Source organism: Hibiscus syriacus, unplaced genomic scaffold, assembly GCF_006381635.1.
Source record: "Hibiscus syriacus cultivar Baekdansim isolate YM2019G1 unplaced genomic scaffold, ASM638163v2 tig00111238_pilon, whole genome shotgun sequence".
NCBI classification, from domain to species: domain Eukaryota; kingdom Viridiplantae; phylum Streptophyta; class Magnoliopsida; order Malvales; family Malvaceae; genus Hibiscus; species Hibiscus syriacus.
The window spans coordinates 2,453,074-2,459,472 of NW_024063030.1; the positions used below are offsets into that span (position 1 = coordinate 2,453,074).

Here is a 6,399-nt window from a genome sequence, read left to right on the forward strand (position 1 = left end):
GGGATATTAAATGATAAAGGAGCAATGTCAAGTAGCTAGGTTATTCACGCATCCTCACTCACCATCCACGAAGCCACTATGCATGTTCTTCACCTTGTTAGCAAGGTCGGAACTAGAATGAAATTATGGGAGGGGCTAAGTTACCTATCTTTGAAACTAATAAGGTTTTAAAAGGTAATTAAACCATAAAAAAGAGGATTAGGGTTTAATTTCACTAATTTCAAAATTGTCATATCCTATAAAGTAATTCAAAAAAAAGTTAGAGTCAAGACTTAATTTTATTTAATTTTAAAACTGATAATGTCATTAAAAAAACAATTAAACAAAAAAAATTAAGAGGGTCATGACTTAATTTTAATGGTTACAAAACTTTTAAGGTCTTAAAATACAATTAAACAATAAAAGTTATGATGGGTCATATCCCCTTCCGTCCCTAGGAGGTTCCGCCACTGCTTGGTAGATAATAGGGAAAATTTCCTATGGAACTCATTTAATAGTTTATTTGGTGACTAATTTAATATAACATATTTTTATGTCTCCAAATAACTAAATTTTATTGTTTAATGATGTAATATATAATTTAAAGAATGGTTTAAGGTGATAAAAAATAATATTTAATTATAATTTTTGTTAATTGCTGACAAAATATATATAATCCATAAATATAGTTACTCGAATCTAAAAATTTTAAAAAACTAACATTTTCTTTAATCACCAAAATCACTTAAAAAAATCCAATATCGTAACATACATACCTGAGAATAAACCTAATTAAATTCTTCTTTTTATGTATAATAACTAGTGATAATGATAATCGATTTTACGCCAAACTTTTTGATGTATGATTAAAATTATATGCATAATTTCAAAAGTAGATTATAGGCTGATTTTACAATCGTTCGCTGGGCTTTGAAACGCGTGAGTCGAATTAGGAATAAATAAAACTAGATTTGATTCAAAAATAAATTGAATTGATTTTAAATTATAATTTCATTAATTTGATTTGTCTCAAAAAAATTATTTTTAAATTGAGTTGTAAAATACAACTCAAATATTATCTCGAAATTTTTAGTAGTTAATATATTGATTTTTTTAAGTTTAAATAAAATCCTTTGATTCTATATTATATATGTATGATATATGAAAAATTATGAAGAAATATATATATATTGTATATTATTATAAAAATCAATTTAACTCGATTAGACACTCACTCGCAGCACCAATACAATTCACAGCAGAATTCCACGTGGCAGTATGCCCTAAATCCATCTTGCCAACAGCTCCTCTCTACTTCTTAGCCCCTTTTGCCCGACGTTTCCATGCGCGCGTGCAATACAGTGTTCACTAACAAGTGTTATATTGCAACTCTTATTTATATATTGACATATCAAATTATTTAAAAGAGCGGAAAATAAAATTGGGTAATATAAAATTCAGTAATCAGTACGTATCAATCAAGATTTGACTTTTTCTTTATCAAAATATCATTTAAAACATAATATTTAGAACACTATTTTTTCTATTTATTTTCAGAGTAACACTTTTTTATGTCATATAGAAAAATGCATTTGTCCATGTTAGATTTTTGTGTCAAAATAGAATAAAGGAGGACAGTAGAATATTTTAAAAAAATTATACGAAGTTTATATATATAAAAGCAACACACGTTATATGTGTTGAAAACATATTTATACAAGTATGAGATGACTGATAGTGATAATATTCGTGTATAAATTTTATTTTCAATTTATTCCTTAAATATAAATATAAAAAATTAAATTTAAATATCTTAAAAGATTAATATCTAAATAATACTAGAGTTGAAAAAGTATCTTAATGACATAAATATAATTAATTTTATGATATGTCTTTAACATCTCAAAATCAATATGTTTAATAGTGAGATTCTCAAATTTTGTATTGTTTAGATATGAAAATTTTAAAATATTTGAACATATACCTCTAAGTATATAATTACTGAGCAGTTAAAAGATATAATTTACAAACGTATATTATCGCTGTTTGACTCGAATCATGTTTGTGCTATTGTAAATACACCCAACGGCTGCGTTTCTTACTTTTGAACATGGTTTTTAGAACCGGACCGGTTAGAGAATCGGTCATGCTACCGGTTGAACTGGTCTGACCGGTCGGAAGAACCGGACGACGTTATAATTATTTGAAAAATTAAATAAAAATACCAAAAATATTTAATAAAAAATGATTTTTTATATCACAAGTCATATTCAAAGCAAGTCATAACATATATAAGTTAAAAACCATAAGATCAAGTGAAACAAAATGATTCAAATTAACTACAATATAATATTTAAGGTAAAACATATTAAATAATAAATATAATTATATAACTATAATTAAAAAATAAATTTGGGGTTAAAAAAATCATAACAAAATTATATAACTATAATTATATAACTATTCTTTCACTTCAATCAAACTCGAATTTTAGGCTTCAATCGAGCTTCTAATTTTTTTTTGAGTTCAAGTTTCAATATTATATTTCGAGTTTGAGTTGAACTTAATAATTTTTAGCTTGTGAGTTTGAGTTGAGTTGAGCTTACTTTTAAAGTTTTCAAGTTCGAGTCGAGCTCAGCAATACTCGAGTTCGACTTGGCTAGTTTAACAAACGACGTTGTTTGGTTTATTAAAAAAAAAAAACAAAAATCCCGGTTTTTCCCGGTTTTTTCTGGTTTTTTCCGGTTTTTGGACGGTCCAGTTCGAACGGTTCAGCGGTTCTGACCGGTTCACTAATAGCGGTTAAACCGATTTAGATTGAATCGGACTAAGCAACGGTTTCCGGTTGAACCGACCGGTCTGGTCCAGTTTTCAAAACAGAACTTTTGAATAAAATTCACATGTACATATATATATATATATATATATATTATATATATATATATATATATATATATATAATTTCATCAGTTTTTTCATCATGATTTAATTTTTATAGGCTCATTGATTTCTGTCACATAAGTAAATATGTTTAATAAAATAATATGTTTTTAAAATATATATTTATATAACATAAAAGGTAAAAAATATTAATTCAAAAAACAATATAAAAGTATTAACCTTTTTGTAATATTTGAATTAAAAAACCGAAGATTTGAATTAATATTTCAATGGATTAATAGGCGCAAAAAAAGAATCAGAATGTATCGAGTAATATTATAGTTGTTTAAATATGAAAAAGAAAACATAAAGTCGAAAAAGTAATAAATTTCAGATTCACATGAACAAGCAACTAACAAGTGGATTATTTCTCAGTTTGCTTCACTTTGAATTACAACAAAAGAAGTAAAAAATAAAATCTGCAGGAAGAACTCAGAAGCAGAGAAAAATCAACCTTGAGAAACATAACAAATCCATTTCCTTAACCTTCACGCCTCCGCTAATACCTATGACCTTCTATTGCTCACTGCTAAAATTAATTACTCCCTACTTACAATCATAAAGAGAAATTCCCTGTTATCTCTCTTTTGTTTGCTTTTCTATGTTTTTGCCTGCATTAATAATCCTCAATTATGATCCCTTCCCTCCGTTGACTCTTCAGTTTCTCTCTTGAGTGCTTTTAAAATCCCACCTCGTCTACATGGAACTTTTATGAATTGAGGAAACAGAGCTTTACAGAGTGAAAATAACAGGGGAAGTAAAATATAGATAACTGCTAAGGTTTTTCTTTTTTTCTTCAAGCTTCCTTTCACCGTCGTCCTTTTCTCTCTTTACTACATGGGTTCTTTTAAAGACGAAGAACAACGACAGCATTGTCCCAACGATGCTACCTGTGTTTTGGTTAAGGGGCCTATTATTGTAGGCGCAGGACCCTCTGGGCTAGCAACCTCGGCTTGCCTTAAACAACAAGGTGTACCCTCTCTTATCCTTGAGAAAGTGACTGCATTGCTTCTTTATGGCAACATCGGACCTATGATCGTCTCAAACTCCATCTTCCCAAGCAGTTTTGTCAACTCCCACTTCTTGGGTTCCCTCAAAATTTCCCAAAGTATCCAACCAAACACCAGTTCATCTCTTACATGGAGGCCTACGCCTCACGTTTCTCAATCCAACCTAGGTTCAACCAAGCGGTGACAAGCGCCGAGTTCGATCATGCTACAGCGTTTTGGCGGGTTAAAACTCAAGACTCCGAATACATTTCAAGGTGGCTCATTGTTGCCACTGGTGAAAATGCCGAGCCTGTAATACCGGACATTTCGGGTATCAATATGTTTAAGGGTCACGTCGTTCATACGAGTTTATACAAGTCTGGCTCCGAGTTTAAAAACCAAAGGGTTTTGGTTATCGGATGCGGTAACTCTGGCATGGAAGTATGTTTGGACCTTTGTCGATACAATGCAATTCCTTTTATGGTTGTTCGAAACACAGTAAGTTCATTTCATATTCGAACTTGTACATTTCGGATTGTTTTTGATGTTCTCATGTTATTATCCGTTCGATTTTTGTTCCATAGGTGCATGTATTGCCGAGGGAGATGTTCGACTTCTCGACATTTGGTATAGCGATGACACTTCTGAAATGGTTACCTGTAAAGCTAGTGGATAAATTGCTTTTGCTGGTATCCAACTTCATCTTAGGCAACACAGACAGAACGGGTCTTCGGCGGCCGAAAACAGGTCCAATTGAGCTCAAGAATGTCACTGGAAAGTCTCCGGTGCTCGATGTCGGTGCATTGTCACAAATAAAGTCTGGTAAAATTAAGGTAAAACAGACCTTCGCGTATTAATCACTTTCTTATTGGGTTTTCAGGTGCTTTAGTTGATGTTGTTAGATATTTCAGGTGATGGAAGGTGTGAAGGAGATAACACGAAATGGAGCTAAGTTCATGGATGGACAAGAAAAGGAGATTGATTCAATAATATTGGCAACAGGATACAAAAGCAATGTGCCTACGTGGCTCAAAGTACGATATTAACGACTTTTTTTTTATTACATTTTTTTGTTATTTTTTTAGTTATTTCTTATTTAGAATGCATATTCGAAAACTTTTACTTTTCACTGGCAGTAACTTTTTTCTCTCTAACGGAAATATAGGGATGTGATTATTTCACAAAAGATGGCATGCCGAAAACGCCGTTTCCCGACGGATGGAAAGCGGAGAAGGGATTGTACACAGTCGGGTTTACAAGAAGAGGCCTTCTAGGAACGGCTTCTGACGCCGTTAAGATTGCTAGAGACATTGGTGAACAATGGAAGAGAATCAACGACTGTAATAAACAAGATAGTAAAATGTAATACATATATATATTTACCGACGGTGACTTTGTTTTTTGTTTATAGTCCCTTTTGTTGAACAATGTAAATGCACCAATTTTGTTGGGAGTGGGAGTTTGCATCCATCTCTTAACCTCTTGTGAGGTCAATATGGTGACGTAAGTTTGTGCAGAATAATTTCATAATAAAATAGAATGTATTTTAATTTCAATTTTTATTTAAAAGTTGCGTATAAATATGTATATATATATATTTAAATAGAAATATTAGTAAATTGTATAAAGAAAAAGAGATGTTTATATATATATATATATATATATATATAGAAATAGACGATACATTATATAAATCCAAGTAGAAATACAAAACTATAGAGGTTTTTATAGAAATAGACAAATGAGGGCAGAGAAGCACTGAGAATGCAATTGGTGACACTGAACACTTCAGCGCTGTGGCATTCCTCAGCAGCGACAGTAAGTACCGACGACGCCAAGTAAACAGTATATCGCAACGCACAACTTTTTTTGCATCTAAAATCTACAGTCTCTTCAGAAATTTGCATTTACGTTTGTATATTGTTTGCTTTCTTGTTTTCCCTTTCTCCTTATGCTGATAATTGAGATAATGATGGGGCGATCTGACGCCTTCCCTTCCCTACCCTTCCATTGACGACATTGTAGGACTTAACTTTTCTTCAAAAAATCGGATTGACAGCTCTGCTTTGTTCATTTCATTGCTCTCCACGTAACAGTCTATTCGCTGATTGCGGATGCTAACAAATCCCTTTTTCTCTATGCCGCTATAATACAAATGTACAGTGATAGAGAAGTGAACGGTTGAGTTTAAATGAAATGTGGGCATTTGGATTCTGGGAAGAGCATTGAATTCGAATATCACTATCACACAATTCCAAAAGGCATGCGTTACAGTATTCAGTCTCTCATGTCTCTTTCTCTCACTGACCTTTTCCTGTTTGCACTGAGAAGAGGCAGATTGCATTGTTAAATGATCAAACAAACAGAGGTTTTCTCGATATTTTCGCTTTCGATATCCATCTTTTGCATGCTCCCAACTTGCTCGACGTATTGCATACCATCTTTTTACTTCAACATCGGGTAATTGGCATGTTATTGGTCATCTTTGAAA

At 31.8% G+C, this 6,399-nt stretch overlaps 1 pseudogene; it reads left to right on the forward strand.

Annotated features, from left to right (window-relative positions):
• Positions 1-3,756: 3,756 nt before the first annotated feature.
• On the forward strand, positions 3,757-5,274 carry LOC120157262 (annotated as a pseudogene).
• The last annotated feature ends 1,125 nt before the right edge of the window (positions 5,275-6,399 follow it).